This window comes from Salvelinus fontinalis, chromosome 11, assembly GCF_029448725.1.
Source record: "Salvelinus fontinalis isolate EN_2023a chromosome 11, ASM2944872v1, whole genome shotgun sequence".
NCBI lineage: Eukaryota > Metazoa > Chordata > Actinopteri > Salmoniformes > Salmonidae > Salvelinus > Salvelinus fontinalis.
The window spans coordinates 28,050,549-28,068,602 of NC_074675.1; the positions used below are offsets into that span (position 1 = coordinate 28,050,549).

Below are 18,054 nucleotides of genomic sequence, written 5' to 3' on the forward strand. Positions count from 1 at the left end.
CACTACTTTTGGTGTCCCCCTCAGGAATTGCTCCTGAGAAAATGTCATGTAATTGTCCCCTCCAAGGTTGATCTCAGATTTTCGCCCCTGTTTACACGCCGATTTATTTATCTGCCTGATGTCTGTGGTTGAAAGTGCTCTTTGTAGAGATTGGAGTTAATACTATTCAGACAGACACCCAATAATATCAATTTCACGAGAAGAGGAATGGCCTACTCCGGAGAGGCTTGTGTAGCCTATAGCCCAGGTGTAGGCAACCCTGTTCCTGGAGTGCCGCAGGTACTTTAAGATATTGTTCCAACTAGGCACCACACCAACTAAGTCAAGTGATCAGTTCAATGATTGCCTAAATTCAACACATCTGGTCTTCCAGGTCAGTTCAATCAAAAACATGAAGTGCCAGCGGCACTCCAGGAGCAGGGTTGCCGACCCCTGCTACAGCATGTTGCGCACTGGAACAACTGGAAGAGAGACGTTAGGGATGTATAGCCGACGTGTGAAGCTAAATATTAAACTGAACAAAAATATAAATGCAACATGCAAAGGGTTCGTCCCATGTTTCATGAGCTGAAATAAAAGATCCCAGAAATGTTCCATAAGCACAAAAAGCTTATTTCTCTCAAATTTTATGCACAAATTTGTTTAAATCCCTGTTAGTGAGCATTTCTCCTTTGCCAAGACAATCCATCCACCTGACAAGTATGGCATATCAAGGAGCTGATTTAACAGCATGATCGTTACACAGGTACACCTTGTGCTGTGGACTATAAAAGGCCACTCTAAAATGTGCAGTTTTGTCACACAACACAATGCCACAGATGTCTGAAGTTTTGAGGGAGTGTGCGATTGGCATGCTGACTGCAGGAATGTCCAACAGAGCTGTTACCAGAGAATTTCATGTTAATTTCTCTACCATGAGCCGCATCCAACGTCGTTTTAGAGAATTTAGAGAATACAACCAACCGGCCTCACAACCGCAGACCACGTGTAACCACGCCAGCCCAGGACCTCCACATCCGGCTTCTTCACCTGGGCGATTGTCTGAGACCAGCCACCCGGAAAGCTGATGAAACTGAAGATTATTTCTGTCCGTAATAAAGCCCTTTTGTGGGGAAAAACGCTTTCTGATTGGGTGAACCTGGCTCCCCAGTGGGTGGGCCTATTTCCATCCAGGCCCACCCATGGCTGCACCCCTGCCCAGTCATGTGATATCCATAGATTAGGGCCTAATGCATTTTTTTCAGTTGACTGATTTCCTGATATATATCCTGAACTGTAAGTATAGCTACATTTACATTTACATTACATTTAAGTCATTTAGCAGACGCTCTTATCCAGAGCGACTTACAAATTGGTGCGTTCACCTTATGACATCCAGTGGAACAGCCACTTTACAAACAGTGCATCTAAATCTTTTAAGGGGGGGGGGGTCAGAAGGATTGCTTTATCCTATCCTAGGTATTCCTTAAAGAGGTGGGGTTTCAGGTGTCTCCGGAAGGTGGTGATTGACTCCGCTGTCCTGGCGTCGTGAGGGAGTTTGTTCCACCATTGGGGGGCCAGAGCAGCGAACAGTTTTGACTGGGCTGAGCGGGAACTGTACTTCCTCAGTGGTAGGGAGGCGAGCAGGCCAGAGGTGGATGAACGCAGTGCCCTTGTTTGGGTGTAGGGCCTGATCAGAGCCTGGAGGTACTGAGGTGCCGTTCCCCTCACAGCTCCGTAGGCAAGCACCATGGTCTTGTAGCGGATGCGAGCTTCAACTGGAAGCCAGTGGAGAGAGCGGAGGAGCAGGGTGACGTGAGAGAACTTGGGAAGGTTGAACACCAGACGGGCTGCGGCATTCTGGATGAGTTGTAGGGGTTTAATGGCACAGGCAGGGAGCCCAGCCAACAGCGAGTTGCAGTAATCCAGACGGGAGATGACAAGTGCCTGGATTAGGACCTGCGCCGCTTCCTGTGTGAGGCAGGGTCGTACTCTGCGGATGTTGTAGAGCATGAACCTACAGGAACGGGCCACCGCCTTGATGTTAGTTGAGAATGACAGGGTGTTGTCCAGGATCACGCCAAGGTTCTTAGCGCTCTGGGAGGAGGACACAATGGAGTTGTCAACCGTGATGGCGAGATCATGGAACGGGCCGGGGAAGGAAGAGCAGGGCCGGGGAAGGAAGAGCAGCTCCGTCTTGCCGAGGTTCAGCTTGAGGTGGTGATCCGTCATCCACACTGATATGTCTGCCAGACATGCAGAGATGCGATTCGCCACCTGGTCATCAGAAGGGGGAAAGGAGAAGATTAATTGTGTGTCGTCTGCATAGCAATGATAGGAGAGACCATGTGAGGTTATGACAGAGCCAAGTGACTTGGTGTATAGCGAGAATAGGAGAGGGCCTAGAACAGAGCCCTGGGGGACACCAGTGGTGAGAGCGCGTGGTGAGGAGACAGATTCTCGCCACGCCACCTGGTAGGAGCGACCTGTCAGGTAGGACGCAATCCAAGCGTGGGCCGCGCCGGAGATGCCCAACTCGGAGAGGGTGGAGAGGAGGATCTGATGGTTCACAGTGTCGAAGGCAGCCGATAGGTCTAGAAGGATGAGAGCAGAGGAGAGAGAGTTAGCTTTAGCAGTGCGGAGCGCCTCCGTGATACAGAGAAGAGCAGTCTCAGTTGAATGACTAGTCTTGAAACCTGACTGATTTGGATCAAGAAGGTCATTCTGAGAGAGATAGCAGGAGAGCTGGCCAAGGACGGCACGTTCAAGAGTTTTGGAGAGAAAAGAAAGAAGGGATACTGGTCTGTAGTTGTTGACATCGGAGGGATCGAGTGTAGGTTTTTTCAGAAGGGGTGCAACTCTCGCTCTCTTGAAGACGGGAGGGACGTAGCCAGCGGTCAGGGATGAGTTGATGAGCGAGGTGAGGTAAGGGAGAAGGTCTCCGGAAATGGTCTGGAGAAGAGAGGAGGGGATAGGGTCAAGCGGGCAGGTTGTTGGGCGGCCGGCCGTCACAAGACGCGAGATTTCATCTGGAGAGAGAGGGGAGAAAGAGGTCAGAGCACAGGGTAGGGCAGTGTGAGCAGAACCAGCGATGTCGTTTGACTTAGCAAACGAGGATCGGATGTCATCGACCTTCTTTTCAAAATGGTTGACGAAGTCATCTGCAGAGAGGGAGGAGGGGGGGAGGGGAGGAGGATTCAGGAGGGAGGAGAAGGTGGCAAAGAGCTTCCTAGGGTTAGAGGCAGATGCTTGGAATTTAGAGTGGTAGAAAGTGGCTTTAGCAGCAGAGACAGAAGAGGAAAATGTAGAGAGGAGGGAGTGAAAGGATGCCAGGTCCGCAGGGAGGCGAGTTTTCCTCCATTTCCGCTCGGCTGCCCGGAGCCCTGTTCTGTGAGCTCGCAATGAGTCGTCGAGCCACGGAGCGGGAGGGGAGGACCGAGCCGGCCTGGAGGATAGGGGACATAGAGAGTCAAAGGATGCAGAAAGGGAGGAGAGGAGGGTTGAGGAGGCAGAATCAGGAGATAGGTTGGAGAAGGTTTGAGTAGAGGGGAGAGATGATAGGATGGAAGAGGAGAGAGTAGCGGGGGAGAGAGAGCGAAGGTTGGGACGGCGCGATACCATCCGAGTAGGGGCAGTGTGGGAAGTGTTGGATGAGAGCGAGAGGGAAAAGGATACAAGGTAGTGGTCGGAGACTTGGAGGGGAGTTGCAATGTGGTTAGTGGAAGAACAGCATCTAGTAAAGATGAGGTCAAGCGTATTGCCTGCCTTGTGAGTAGGGGGGGAAGGTGAGAGGGTGAGGTCAAAAGAGGAGAGGAGTGGAAAGAAGGAGGCAGAGAGGAATGAGTCAAAGGTAGACGTGGGGAGGTTAAAGTCGCCCAGAACTGTGAGAGGTGAGCCGTCCTCAGGAAAGGAGCTTATCAAGGCATCAAGCTCATTGATGAACTCTCCGAGGGAACCTGGAGGGCGATAAATGATAAGGATGTTAAGCTTGAAAGGGCTGGTAACTGTGACAGCATGGAATTCAAAGGAGGCGATAGACAGATGGGTAAGGGGAGAAAGAGAGAATGACCACTTGGGAGAGATGAGGATCCCGGTGCCACCACCCCGCTGACCAGCTGCTCTCGGGGTGTGCGAGAACACGTGGGCGGACGAAGAGAGAGCAGTAGGAGTAGCAGTGTTATCTGTGGTGATCCATGTTTCCGTCAGTGCCAAGAAGTCGAGGGACTGGAGGGAGGCATAGGCTGAGATGAACTCTGCCTTGTTGGCCGCAGATCGGCAGTTCCAGAGGCTACCGGAGACCTGGAACTCCACGTGGGTCGTGCGCGCTGGGACCACCAGATTAGGGTGGCCGCGGCCACGCGGTGTGAAGCGTTTGTATGATCTGTGCAGAGAGGAGAGAACAGGGATAGACAGACACATAGTTGACAGGCTACAGGAGAGGCTACGCTAATGCAGAGGAGATTGGAATGACAAGTGGACTACACGTCTCGAATGTTCAGAAAGTTAAGCTTACGTTGCAAAAATCTTATTGACTAAAATGATTAAAATGATACAGTACTGCTGAAGTAGGTTAGTTGGCAGTGGCTGCGTTGTTGACACTACACTAATCAAGTCGTTCCGTTGAGTGTAATAGTTTCTACAGTGCTGCTACAGTGCTGCTATTCGGTGGCTAGCTGGCTAGCTAGCAGTGTTGATTACGTTACGTTAAAAGAACGACAATAGCTGGCTAGCTAACCTAGAAAATCGCTCTAGACTACACAATTATCTTTGATACAAAGACGGCTATGTAGCTAGCTATGTAGCTAGCTACGATCAAACAAATCAAACCGTTGTACTGTAATGAAATGAAATGAAAATGTGATACTACCTGTGGAGCGAAGCGGAATGCGACCGGGTTGTTGAGTGCGGAAGTTCTATTCGGTAGACGTTGGCTAGCTGTTGGCTAGCTAGCAGTGTTTCCTACGTTAAGGACGACAAATAGCTGGCTAGCTAACCTCGGTAAATTAAGATAATCACTCTAAAACTACACACTCTGAACTACCCAATTATCTTGGATACGAAGACAGCAAAGACAACTATCTAGCTAGCTAACACTACACTAATCAAGTTGTTCCGTTGAGTGTAATAGTTTCTACAGTGCTGCTATTCGGTAGACGGTGGACGTTTGCTAGCTGGCTAGCTGGCTAGCTGCTGGGCAGATAGCAGTGTAGACTGCGTTAGGACGACGAAATATGATAATTACGCAATTATCTTTGATACAAAGACGGCTATGTAGCTAGCTAAGAAGAAGTTGCTAAGATTAGACAAATCAAACTGTTGTACTATAATGAAATGTAATGAAAAGTTATACTACTATTCGGTAGACGGTGGACGTTTGCTAGCTGGCTAGCTGCTGGGCAGATAGCAGTGTGGACTACGATAGACGACGAAATACGATAATTACGCAATTATCTTTGATACACAGACGGCTATGTAGCTAGCTAAGAAGAAATTGCTAAGGTTAGACAAATCAAACCGTTGTACTATAATGAAATGTAATGAAATGTAATGAAAAGTTATACTACCTGCGGAGCGAATGCAAATGCTACCGCTCGCTCCAAACCGGATACCGGATAGATATTAGGCAGTTCATTAGCTAAATATAAGAGTTATAGGCTAAATATTTACCAGTCGATGTGCAAGGGAAAAAGTTAACAGATTGTGAAATGGCAGATCTAGTGCGTTCCTCCAGGCTGCACTCTGTGGTCCCCGGGCACGCAAAGCTCCACTGTTGATTAGGCCTTGGCCTACGTTTTTAGACAAGAAAATTATTAGACCTGGGCTACAACAACACAGTGCAATGAGGAATGTATTATTGTTATCAAGTGAGTATACAATTATTGTCTATAGGTTGTAAACTGCAATGACGTAGGCTAATTTGAATAACCTCTCAAATGTCCTGTTTTATTTCAAGCTGATGTAACTGCATAGGCCTACAGCCTAGGCCTGATTATGCAATCATTTGGATCAGTTTGGGTCTATTCTTAACAGTTTAGAAGGTTTAAAAGACAACTTATATAATGTATTTTGGCAGGATGTGGCCCAGTGTTAAGATTGGCCTATAGGAAAATATGGGCTTCTCCTTTCCAACTCCCTGCCTGTTCTTAATGCTGTAGCCTATTTCACATTCAGCAAGCAGGAGCAAGCGTGCATATCTCGTGCCATTATGTGTAGGCTAAAGAAATACATTGAAATAAGTGGCCAACAAGCTTTTGTAGTCTGGCTTTTCCTGGGACTCCACAAGATTTAAGAGGAATAGCCATGGCAATGGAGAGGCCAGGTGCGTAATTGCGAAACAGAACAATGACAGACAGGATCGAGATGTAGTTTATAGCTTAAATTAGAAGCGTATTCCTATTAGCACATCATTCATAAACTCAATGTTAGCACAGTGATATAAAAATATATTTATCAGATAACGAAATCATAGGTAGCCTGAACACTATGTGCTCTTGCTCTGAGTGCGCTGAGTGCGCTTCCTCCCAGTCCCCTGATACCAGCTCTAAAAGCCTAAAAGCTACCCTATTGTTTCAGTTTTTTAGGGACAAGAACTGTCTCCTTCCTACCTAGGCTACAACAACACAATGTAATGAAGAATGTTAGTGTAATGGCCCTGGGTTTATAAGCGTGGAAATCGACTCTGCCTCACTAGCATGCTTTTGCGGCACAGTCGATAGCTCGCCTTAACTCGGGCTAAAAGGTCGAGGGTTCGAGACCTGCTTCCCTGCCTATTTCATTACATTGGTGTCAGAAGTGGGATTATTGTTTTCAGGTGAGTAGCCTACAAAACTCGAATCTAGGCTGTCAACTTCAGTAAATAGCCTATCTCAAAAGCCTGGTGTATTGAGTGCATATTAATTTAGAAATAACTGCATCTAGCCTGCCTGATTGGGCAACCATTTAGTATTTCTTTCTCTGCAGTTTAGCCTACAAGGTTCATGCACGTTGGCTGGCCAGAAAATGTTGTTTTTTCTCAGGATGTATAGGCACAAATATACTAATGCAGGGATTTCTGGTGGCGCGCATATGAACTATGATAATGCAAGAGCATGGATAAAGTTCATTATTCCCATCAGACCCACTCCTTGAATGCCCTACTCTTTGAAGTTTGCAGTTATCTAAATAAGCACTATTTTGCTCCACATATATATTTTTTACCATTTTAGAACCATTTTTTTTTACCATTTTAGTGTGTGTATGTACTCTACTCTATTTATACTTTTCAACAGTAAAAGTTCAAAAATATGCTGGAGGACGTCATGCTCAACATCACCTTTAGCTGTAGAGCTTTAGGAAAAGGAAACGAATCAGGTAAGTTCTTGTGAAAAATAGATAGATTGTCTAAGCTTATTCAGTCCTCGTTAGTATAGTGGTCAGTATCCCCGCCTGTCACGCGGGAGACCGGGGTTCAATTCCCCGACGGGGAGGAAGTCTTTTTTTGAATTCTGTTTCACACACAAATCAAACATAGTATTTTTAACAATACCAACAAATAGTTATACACTATTTGTTGTGTGTGGTTATTTGCAAACCCTAATGTAAAAACAAACAAAAACTTGCCAGGCCTTTTCAATTTGGTAGTTTACGGCCTCCATCTCACTCACTCTCCCCAAGATTATAGCCCCAGGAAACGTTCGAAAGAGAGATAATGAAACCCCCATTTTCCCAGAAAAAACACAAACACTTCGTCAGCATTCGTTATACTACACCGATACAGAAACCCAAAAGTTAACTTCAAACAAAACCTAATAATAATGATAATTCCACTGTACTCCCTGAAATCATTCGTTTTAAACTTCCTCAATGTTTATATGTACTTAATTGAACATGCGCTACCCTTAGATACAATTATCCTGATATCATTACTAGACCCATGTTCAACAAATATGCGATAGCTTTTTCTCCTTAGATTGTTCCTGTTACCCCACTAAATGCAACACTTTTTTTCCCGTGTCGCAAATGTAGTACATTTCTCAGCGTAGGGAATCAGTAATATTTAATCCCATGCATTTAATAAAAATGTAGACGTGTTCTCCTATGTCCCCTTAAACATACATACTTTAGGTGACTTCCATCCGTTCCGGAAGAAAGAATCTTGTTGTTTAACAAATCTAAAACCTTTAAAAATATGGTGCTGTCTCATCTCCATATCTCTCTACTCTCGCTCTCGTTGTCTCTTTCTCTCTCTATCTTGCTCTCTCTGTCTCTCTCTGTCTCCTCAGAATTTAGTAATAATTACTATTGTGACTTTTGATAAGTTATTGCTGTGATTATTATTATTTCAAAGTGACTCGCCATTATATCATACTTCCGGAGTCAGTCCCCTAATTATTATGAATGAATTGGACGATTATATATTACATTCTTGAAAATGCAGTGGTTTAAGATATATATTTATCAAATGATATTCGTGATTGTGGCTGAATTTACTCCTGCCAGATGCCTTTTAATAAAATGTTGCGCTGACGAAGATTGCTCTGCATTTTTGCCCTTTTAAGGACATTCAAAAAGCTAACAAACGTTAGAAAACTACAGGGCTACTTCCTTGAAAATGTTGTGGCACTTTCGTTGCACCTTGACACAACCATTGGAACAAAGTGTTGTTGTGTCGTAAACTCCATGTACAGTTGGATGAGATCCCGGATGGCCAGAGGTCAACTGTCAGGGTCAAATACACCACAAGTCTCTGTTGTGCAATTGGTTAGCGCGTTAGACTGTTAAGCTAAAGGTTGGTGGTTTGAGCCGACCCAGGGATGAGAGTTTTCAGTTTGTAGTGCTCCATGAAGCGACATCCTGGACTTGAATTGAGATTCCCTGTGACTTTGGCTTGCTGAGGGTCAATTCCACCACAAGCTTCTGTAGCGCAATCTGTTACCGCGTATACTGTCAATCTAAAGGTTGGTGCTTTGACCCCATCCAGGGATGACATTTTTCAGATTGTAGCGATGTGAACAGACCCTTCCTGACTTGTAGTGATCTTCCATGTGACTTTGGCCTGCTGAGGGTCATTATAACCACTACTCTCTGTGGCACAATTCCTTGAAACTGTTGCGGCAGTTTCGTTGCACGTTGACACAACCATTGGAACAAAGTGTCATTTTGTCGAAAACTCCATGTACAGTTGGATGAGATCACAGATGGCCAGAGGTCAAGTGTCAGGGTCAAACACACCACAAGTCTCTGTGAAGCAATTGGTCAGCGCGTTAGACTGTCAATTTAAAGGTTGGTGCTTCGACCCCACCCAGGGATGACATTTTTCAGATTGTAGCGACGTGAACAGACCCCTCCTGACTTGTAGTGATCTTCCATGTGACTTTGGCCTGCTGAGGGTCATTGTAATTCCAAGTCTCTGTGGCGCAATTGGTTAGCGCGTTAGACTGTTAATCTAAAGGTTGGTGGTTCAAGCCCACCCAGGGACGCTAGCTTCACATTACTGCTGTTGTGGAAACAGCTTCCTGGACTTACAGTAGGCTAGTTTTTGACCTGCTGTGCCTCCTGTTATCTTATGTGATTGGTGTGTTGTTGAACGTGAAAGATGACAATTTGCTATACCTACTGGTAAAATGGCTGCCAATGTTCTGTGATCTTCTGTTACTCAATAGCTTGATCATTCTGTGGTCTCCAAGGAACATATCATTTATTAATATTAATCCGGCTAGTATTCCAATGTAAAATATGTCAATCTGGCATTAAAAACTTTAACATTTATATTTATCTCGCTTGAAGGACAATGTTGGTCCAGTGTGTGTGTGTGTGTGATTGTGTGTATATGTGTGCCTGTATGCCATGAAAGTGACTCGCCATTATATCATACTTCCGGAGTCAGTCCCCTAATTATTATGAATGAATTTGACGATTATATATTACATTCTTGAAAATGCAGTGGTTTAAGATATATAATTATCAAATGATATTCGTGATTGTGGCTGAATTTCCTCCTGCCAGATGCCTTTTAATAAAATGTTGCGCTGACGAAGATTGCTCGGCATTTTTGCCCTTTTAAGGACATTCAAAAGGCTAACAAACGTTAGAAAACTACAGGGCTACTTCCTTGAAAATGTTGTGGCACTTTCGTTGCACCTTGACACAACCATTGGAACAAAGTGTTGTTGTGTCGTAAACTCCATGTACAGTTGGATGAGATCACGGATGGCCAGAGGTCAACTGTCAGGGTCAAATACACCACAAGTCTCTGTTGTGCAATTGGTTAGCGCGTTAGACTGTTAAGCTAAAGGTTGGTGGTTTGAGCCGACCCAGGGATGAGAGTTTTCAGTTTGTAGTGCTCCATGAAGCGACATCCTGGACTTGAATTGAGAATCCCTGTGACTTTGGCTGGCTGAGGGTCAATTCCACCACAAGCTTCTGTAGCGCAATCTGTTACCGCGTGGACTGTCAATCTAAAGGTTGGTGCTTTGACCCCATCCAGGGATGACATTTTTCAGATTGTAGCGATGTGAACAGACCCTTCCTGACTTGTAGTGATCTTCCATGTGACTTTGGCCTGCTGAGGGTTATTGTAATAGCAATTCTCTGTGGCGCAATTGGTTAGCGCGTTTGACTTTATCTAAAGGTTGGTGGTTCAAGCCCACCCAGGGACGCTAGCTTCACATTACTGCTGTTGTGGAAATCGCTTCCTGGACTTACAGTAGGCTAGTTTTTGACCTGCTGTGCCTCCTGTTATCTTATGTGATTGGTGTGTTGTTGAACGTGAAAGATGACAATTTGCTATACCTACTGGTAAAATGGCTGTCAATGTTCTGTGATCTTCTGTTACTCAATAGCTTGATCATTCTGTGGTCTCCAAGGAACATATCATTTATTAATATTAATCCGGCTAGTATTCCAATGTAAAATATGTCAATCTGGCATTAAAAACTTTAACATTTATATTTATCTCGCTTGAAGGACAATGTTGGTCCAGTGTGTGTGTGTGTGTGATTGTGTGTATATGTGTGCCTGTATGCCATGAAAGTGACTCGCCATTATATCATACTTCCGGAGTCAGTCCCCTAATTATTATGAATGAATTTGACGATTATATATTACATTCTTGAAAATGCAGTGGTTTAAGATATATAATTATCAAATGATATTCGTGATTGTGGCTGAATTTCCTCCTGCCAGATGCCTTTTAATAAAATGTTGCGCTGACGAAGATTGCTCGGCATTTTTGCCCTTTTAAGGACATTCAAAAGGCTAACAAACGTTAGAAAACTACAGGGCTACTTCCTTGAAAATGTTGTGGCACTTTCGTTGCACCTTGACACAACCATTGGAACAAAGTGTTGTTGTGTCGTAAACTCCATGTACAGTTGGATGAGATCACGGATGGCCAGAGGTCAACTGTCAGGGTCAAATACACCACAAGTCTCTGTTGTGCAATTGGTTAGCGCGTTAGACTGTTAAGCTAAAGGTTGGTGGTTTGAGCCGACCCAGGGATGAGAGTTTTCAGTTTGTAGTGCTCCATGAAGCGACATCCTGGACTTGAATTGAGAATCCCTGTGACTTTGGCTGGCTGAGGGTCAATTCCACCACAAGCTTCTGTAGCGCAATCTGTTACCGCGTGGACTGTCAATCTAAAGGTTGGTGCTTTGACCCCATCCAGGGATGACATTTTTCAGATTGTAGCGATGTGAACAGACCCTTCCTGACTTGTAGTGATCTTCCATGTGACTTTGGCCTGCTGAGGGTTATTGTAATAGCAATTCTCTGTGGCGCAATTGGTTAGCGCGTTTGACTTTATCTAAAGGTTGGTGGTTCAAGCCCACCCAGGGACGCTAGCTTCACATTACTGCTGTTGTGGAAATCGCTTCCTGGACTTACAGTAGGCTAGTTTTTGACCTGCTGTGCCTCCTGTTATCTTATGTGATTGGTGTGTTGTTGAACGTGAAAGATGACAATTTGCTATACCTACTGGTAAAATGGCTGTCAATGTTCTGTGATCTTCTGTTACTCAATAGCTTGATCATTCTGTGGTCTCCAAGGAACATATCATTTATTAATATTAATCCGGCTAGTATTCCAATGTAAAATATGTCAATCTGGCATTAAAAACTTTAACATTTATATTTATCTCGCTTGAAGGACAATGTTGGTCCAGTGTGTGTGTGTGTGTGATTGTGTGTATATGTGTGCCTGTATGCCATGAAAGTGACTCGCCATTATATCATACTTCCGGAGTCAGTCCCCTAATTATTATGAATGAATTTGACGATTATATATTACATTCTTGAAAATGCAGTGGTTTAAGATATATATTTATCAAATGATATTCGTGATTGTGGCTGAATTTACTCCTGCCAGATGCCTTTTAATAAAATGTTGCACTGACGAAGATTGCTCGGCATTTTTCCCCTTTTAAGGACATTCAAAAAGCTAACAAACGTTAGAAAACTACAGGGCTACTTCCTTGAAAATGTTGTGGCACTTTCGTTGCACCTTAACACAACCATTGGAACAAAGTGTTGGTTTGTCGTAAAATCCATGTACAGTTGGATGAGATCCCGGATGGCCAGAGGTCAACTGTCAGGGTCAAATACACCACAAGTCTCTGTTGTGCAATTGGTTAGGGCGTTAGACTGTTAAGCTAAAGGTTGGTGGTTTGAGCCGACCCAGGGATGAGAGTTTTCAGTTTGTAGTGCTCCATGAAGCGACATCCTGGACTTGAATTGAGATTCCCTGTGACTTTGGCTGGCTGAGGGTCAATTCCACCACAAGCTTCTGTAGCGCAATCTGTTACCGCGTGGACTGTCAATCTAAAGGTTGGTGCTTTGACCCCATCCAGGGATGACATTTTTCAGATTGTAGCGATGTGAACAGACCCTTCCTGACTTGTAGTGATCTTCCATGTGACTTTGGCCTGCTGAGGGTCATTATAACCACTACTCTCTGTGGCACAATTCCTTGAAACTGTTGCGGCAGTTTCGTTGCACTTTGACACAACCATTGGAACAAAGTGTCATTTTGTCGAAAACTCCATGTACAGTTGGATGAGATTAGAGATGGCCAGAGGTCAAGTGTCAGGGTCAAACACAACACAAGTGTCTGTGAAGCAATTGGTCAGCGCGTTAGACTGTCAATTTAAAGGTTGGTGCTTCGACCCCACCCAGGGATGACATTTCTCAGATTGTAGCGACGTGAGCAGACCCTTCCTGACTTGTAGTGATCTTCCATGTGACTTTGGCCTGCTGAGGGTCATTGTAATTTCAAGTCTCTGTGGTGCAATTGGTTAGCGCGTTAGACTGTTAATCTAAAGGTTGGTGGTTCGAGCCCACCCAGGGACGCTAGCTTCATATTTCTGCTGTTGTGGAAACACCTTCCTGGACTTACAGTAGGCTAGTTTTTGACCTGCTGTGCCTCCTGTTATCTTATGGGATTGGTGTGTTGTTGAACGTGAAAGATGACAATTTGCTATACCTACTGGTAAAATGGCTGTCAATGTTCTGTGATCTTCTGTTACTCAATAGCTTGATCATTCTGTGGTCTCCAAGGAACATGTAATTTATTAATATTAATCCGGCTAGTATTCCAATGTAAAATATGTCAATCTGGCATGAAAAACTTTAGCATTTATATTTATCTCGCTTGAAGGACAATGTTGGTCCAGTGTGTGTGTGTGTGTGATTGTGTGTATATGTGTGCCTGTATGCCATGAAAGTGACTCGCCATTATATCATACTTCCGGAGTCAGTCCCCTAATTATTATGAATGAATTTGACGATTATATATTACATTCTTGAAAATGCAGTGGTTTAAGATATATATTTATCAAATGATATTCGTGATTGTGGCTGAATTTACTCCTGCCAGATGCCTTTAAATAAAATGTTGCGCTGACGAAGATTGCTCGGCATTTTTGCCCTTTTAAGGACATTCAAAAAGCTAACAAACGTTAGAAAACTACAGGGCTACTTCCTTGAAAATGTTGTGGCACTTTCGTTGCACCTTGACACAACCATTGGAACAAAGTGTTGTTGTGTCGTAAACTCCATGTACAGTTGGATGAGATCACAGATGGCCAGAGGTCAACTGTCAGGGTCAAATACACCACAAGTCTCTGTTGTGCAATTGGTTAGCGCGTTATACTGTTAAGCTAAAGGTTGGTGGTTTGAGCCGACCCAGGGATGAGAGTTTTCAGTTTGTAGTGCTCCATGAAGCGACGTCCTGGACTTGAATTGAGATTCCCTGTGACTTTGGCTGGCTGAGGGTCAATTCCACCACAAGCTTCTGTAGCGCAATCTGTTACCGCGTGGGCTGTCAATCTAAAGGTTGGTGCTTTGACCCCATCCAGGGATGACATTTTTCAGATTGTAGCGATGTGAACAGACTCTTCCTGACTTGTAGTGATCTTCCATGTGACTTTGGGCTGCTGAGGGTCATTATAACCACTACTCTCTGTGGCACAATTCCTTGAAACTGTTGCGGCAGTTTCGTTGCACGTTGACACAACCATTGGAACAAAGTGTCATTTTGTCGAAAACTCCATGTACAGTTGGATGAGATCAGAGATGGCCAGAGGTCAAGTGTCAGGGTCAAACACACCACAAGTCTCTGTGAAGCAATTGGTCAGCGCGTTAGACTGTCAATTTAAAGGTTGGTGCTTCGACCCCACCCAGGGATGACATTTTTCAGATTGTAGCGACGTGAACAGACCCTTCCTGACTTGTAGTGATCTTCCATGTGACTTTTGCCTGCTGAGGGTCATTGTAATTTCAAGTCTCTGTGGCGCAATTGTTTAGCACGTTAGACTGTTAATCTAAAGGTTGGTGGTTCGAGCCCACCCAGGGACGCTAGCTTCATATTTCTGCTGTTGTGGAAACACCTTCCTGGACTTATAGTAGGCTAGTTTTTGACCTGCTGTGCCTCCTGTTATCTTATGTGATTGGTGTGTTGTTGAACGTGAAAGATGACAATTTGCTATACCTACTGGTAAAATGGCTGTCAATGTTCTGTGATCTTCTGTTACTCAATAGCTTGATCATTCTGTGGTCTCCAAGGAACATATCATTTATTAATATTAATCCGGCTAGTATTCCAATGTAAAATATGTCAATCTGGCATGAAAAACTTTAGCATTTATATTTATCTCGCTTGAAGGACAATGTTGGTCCAGTGTGTGTGTGTGTGTGATTGTGTGTATATGTGTGCCTTTATGCCATGAAAGTGACTCGCCATTATATCATACTTCCGGAGTCAGTCCCCTAATTATTATGAATGAATTTGACGATTATATATTACATTCTTGAAAATGCAGTGGTTTAAGATATATATTTATCAAATGATATTCGTGATTGTGGCTGAATTTACTCCTGCCAGATGCCTTTAAATAAAATGTTGCGCTGACGAAGATTGCTCGGCATTTTTGCCCTTTTAAGGCCATTCAAAAAGCTAACAAACGTTAGAAAACTACAGGGCTACTTCCTTGAAAATGTTGTGGCACTTTCGTTGCACCTTGACACAACCATTGGAACAAAGTGTTGTTGTGTCGTAAACTCCATGTACAGTTGGATGAGATCACGGATGGCCAGAGGTCAACTGTCAGGGTCAAATACACCACAAGTCTCTGTTGTGCAATTGGTTAGCACGTTAGACTGTTAAGCTAAAGGTTGGTGGTTTGAGCCGACCCAGGGATGAGAGTTTTCAGTTTGTAGTGCTCCATGAAGCGACATCCTGGACTTGAATTGAGATTCCCTGTGACTTTGGCTGGCTGAGGGTCAATTCCACCACAAGCTTCTGTAGCGCAATCTGTTACCGCGTGGGCTGTCAATCTAAAGGTTGGTGCTTTGACCCCATCCAGGGATGACATTTTTCAGATTGTAGCGATGTGAACAGACCCTTCCTGACTTGTAGTGATCTTCCATGTGACTTTGGGCTGCTGAGGGTCATTATAACCACTACTCTCTGTGGCACAATTCCTTGAAACTGTTGCGGCAGTTTCGTTGCACGTTGACACAACCATTGGAACAAAGTGTCATTTTGTCGAAAACTCCATGTACAGTTGGATGAGATCACAGATGGCCAGAGGTCAAGTGTCAGGGTCAAACACACCACAAGTCTCTGTGAAGCAATTGGTCAGCGCGTTAGACTGTCAATTTAAAGGTTGGTGCTTCGACCCCACCCAGGGATGACATTTTTCAGATTGTAGCGACGTGAACAGACCCTTCCTGACTTGTAGTGATCTTCCATGTGTCTTTGGCCTGCTGAGGGTCATTGTAATTGCAAGTCTCTGTGGCGCAATTGCTTAGCGCGTTAGACTGTTAATCTAAAGGTTGGTGGTTCGAGCCCACCCAGGGACGCTAGCTTCACATTTCTGCTGTTGTGGAAACACTTTCCTGGACTTACAGTAGGCTAGTTTTTGACCTGCTGTGCCTCCTGTTATCTTATGTGATTGGTGTGTTGTTGAACGTGAAAGATGACAATTTGCTATACCTACTGGTAAAATGGCTGTCAATGTTCTGTGATCTTCTGTTACTCAATAGCTTGATCATTCTGTGGTCTCCAAGGAACATATTATTTATTATTATTAATCCGGCTAGTATTCCAATGTAAAATATGTCAATCTGGCATGAAAAACTTTAGCATTTATATTTATCTCGCTTGAAGGACAATGTTGGTCCAGTGTGTGTGTGTGTGTGATTGTGTGTATATGTGTGCCTTTATGCCATGAAAGTGACTCGCCATTATATCATACTTCCGGAGTCAGTCCCCTAATTATTATGAATGAATTTGACGATTATATATTACATTCTTGAAAATGCAGTGGTTTAAGATATATATTTATCAAATGATATCCGTGATTGTGGCTGAATTTACTCCTGCCAGATGCCTTTAAATAAAATGTTGCGCTGACGAAGATTGCTCGGCATTTTTGCCCTTTTAAGGACATTCAAAAAGCTAACAAACGTTAGAAAACTACAGGGCTACTTCCTTGAAAATGTTGTGGCACTTTCGTTGCACCTTGACACAACCATTGGAACAAAGTGTTGTTGTGTCGTAAACTCCATGTACAGTTGGATGAGATCACAGATGGCCAGAGGTCAACTGTCAGGGTCAAATACACCACAAGTCTCTGTTGTGCAATTGGTTAGCGCGTTAGACTGTTAAGCTAAAGGTTGGTGGTTTGAGCCGACCCAGGGATGAGAGTTTTCAGTTTGTAGTGCTCCATGAAGCGACATCCTGGACTTGAATTGAGATTCCCTGTGACTTTGGCTGGCTGAGGGTCAATTCCACCACAAGCTTCTGTAGCGCAATCTGTTACCGCGTGTGCTGTCAATCTAAAGGTTGGTGCTTTGACCCCATCCAGGGATGACATTTTTCAGATTGTAGCGATGTGAACAGACCCTTCCTGACTTGTAGTGATCTTCCATGTGACTTTGGGCTGCTGAGGGTCATTATAACCACTACTCTCTGTGGCACAATTCCTTGAAACTGTTGCGGCAGGTTCGTTGCACGTTGACACAACCATTGGAACAAAGTGTCATTTTGTCGAAAACTCCATGTACAGTTGGATGAGATCACAGATGGCCAGAGGTCAAGTGTCAGGGTCAAACACACCACAAGTCTCTGTGAAGCAATTGGTCAGCGCGTAAGACTGTCAATTTAAAGGTTGGTGCTTCGACCCCACCCAGGGATGACATTTTTCAGATTGTAGCGACGTGAACAGACCCTTCCTGACTTGTAGTGATCTCCCATGTGACTTTGGCCTGCTGAGGGTCAAAGTATTTAAAGGTCTCTGTGGCGCAATTGGTTAGCGCGTTAGATTGTTAATCTAAAGGTTGGCGGTTCGAGCCCACCCAGGGACGCTAGCTTCACATTTCTGCTGTTGTGGAAACACTTTCCTGGACTTACAGTAGGCTAGTTTTTGACCTGCTGTGCCTCCTGTTATCTTATGTGATTGGTGTGTTGTTGAACGTGAAAGATGACAATTTGCTATACCTACTGGTAAAATGGCTGTCAATGTTCTGTGATCTTCTGTTACTCAATAGCTTGATCATTCTGTGGTCTCCAAGGAACATATTATTTATTATTATTAATCCG

The 18,054-nt window shown here is 44.3% G+C and overlaps 6 non-coding genes across 6 annotated transcripts; all 6 read left to right on the forward strand.

Moving 5' to 3' along the window:
- Positions 1 to 7,373: 7,373 nt before the first annotated feature.
- trnad-guc (transfer RNA aspartic acid (anticodon GUC)) lies at positions 7,374 to 7,445 on the forward strand. Its single transcript has one exon. It is a non-coding gene; the product is annotated as a tRNA-Asp (tRNA).
- Positions 7,446 to 9,363: 1,918 nt separating this feature from the next.
- trnan-guu (transfer RNA asparagine (anticodon GUU)) lies at positions 9,364 to 9,437 on the forward strand. Its single transcript has one exon. It is a non-coding gene; the product is annotated as a tRNA-Asn (tRNA).
- Positions 9,438 to 13,227: 3,790 nt separating this feature from the next.
- Positions 13,228 to 13,301, forward strand: trnan-guu (transfer RNA asparagine (anticodon GUU)). The gene has a single exon. It is a non-coding gene; the product is annotated as a tRNA-Asn (tRNA).
- Positions 13,302 to 14,733: 1,432 nt separating this feature from the next.
- Positions 14,734 to 14,807, forward strand: trnan-guu (transfer RNA asparagine (anticodon GUU)). The gene has a single exon. It is a non-coding gene; the product is annotated as a tRNA-Asn (tRNA).
- A 1,432-nt stretch (positions 14,808 to 16,239) lies between these two features.
- Positions 16,240 to 16,313, forward strand: trnan-guu (transfer RNA asparagine (anticodon GUU)). Its single transcript has one exon. It is a non-coding gene; the product is annotated as a tRNA-Asn (tRNA).
- A 1,432-nt stretch (positions 16,314 to 17,745) lies between these two features.
- trnan-guu (transfer RNA asparagine (anticodon GUU)) lies at positions 17,746 to 17,819 on the forward strand. Its single transcript has one exon. It is a non-coding gene; the product is annotated as a tRNA-Asn (tRNA).
- Positions 17,820 to 18,054: the final 235 nt, after the last annotated feature.